Here is a 1,088-nt window from a genome sequence, read left to right as displayed (position 1 = left end):
GCGCACCGCCGCGCCGCCTCGCGTGCGCGCCGTCGCGCGCGCCGGGAAGCACTTGCGCCCCGGCGGGTCCGGGATGTCGATCCGGTTGTACATGCACAGGTTGTCGATCACCATGTGCTGCCGCCCCTCCCGGAACACGAACCGGTCCGCCGTGGGCGAGTTGGTCGCCAGGAACGTCTCGTTGTTCTCGAACACCCGCGCCCACGACACCGTCAGGTCGGCCTCCGCCGCCGCGAACACCATGCGCGAGTCCGCGCCCAGCGTGCGCGCGGGGCACTCCAGATCCGCTTCCACGAACACGGCGACGATGTCCCCCGCCTCGCGAGTCCCGCGCAGGTACCGCACCAGGCCGGCCGTCGACGACGACGGGTTCGCCGCCGCACTCAGCGAACCGGCAGAGCACCGCGAGTCGTTCACCGAGATGTCCTCCGGCCGCACCGTCAGCGAGTTTGCAGTGATCGTCAGGCGCGTGGGGCACGTGCCCGCCCCGAACTGGAAGACGTACATTCCCCGCAAGTCGCGCGCGGTGAACGAGGCGAGGGAGAGCGCCAGGTGGAGCGAGAGCAACGCGACGAGGGGCACGGGCGTGACCATGGCCGGGGGGGGGGGCGATGCGGGGTGCGGGGCGCGGGGCGCAGGGGGAGGGGGCGGGAATCGGCTGCTGGCCCCGTCGGAAGCTTTGGGGAGAGCGGGGCAGGCAGAATGAAGTACCCTTGAAGGGGTAGAGGATGGATGTGCGGACGCTTGTCAGGCGCTTCGGATGCGGATGCGAGTGCGGATGCGAGTGCGGAAGCGAATGCGGGTGTAACCGCCATGCGCCCGCAGAAGAAGGTGAACGCTCACTGGATGATCGCCGCCTCGAACGCTGCTTACAGAGAAGCCGTCATTGCTGGTCCCTATCATACATTTAGTCACGTGGCAACGTGGCAACGTGTATGACGTGCCCGATTGGCACCGCCACGACGGATCTGTGAACGGATTGAACAACCGCTGGCTTTACACTGCTCAACCTCTTCAGGTTTGCTCTTCTCTTCGTTCCCCCCCATGCGGCGAGAGCGCGCCCTCCTCTCCCCTCCCCTCCCCCGCTC

This window comes from Chondrus crispus, genomic scaffold, assembly GCF_000350225.1.
Source record: "Chondrus crispus Stackhouse genomic scaffold, scaffold_271, whole genome shotgun sequence".
In the NCBI taxonomy this organism is placed as follows: Eukaryota; Rhodophyta; class Florideophyceae; order Gigartinales; family Gigartinaceae; genus Chondrus; species Chondrus crispus.
This window is presented reverse-complemented; position numbering follows the sequence as displayed.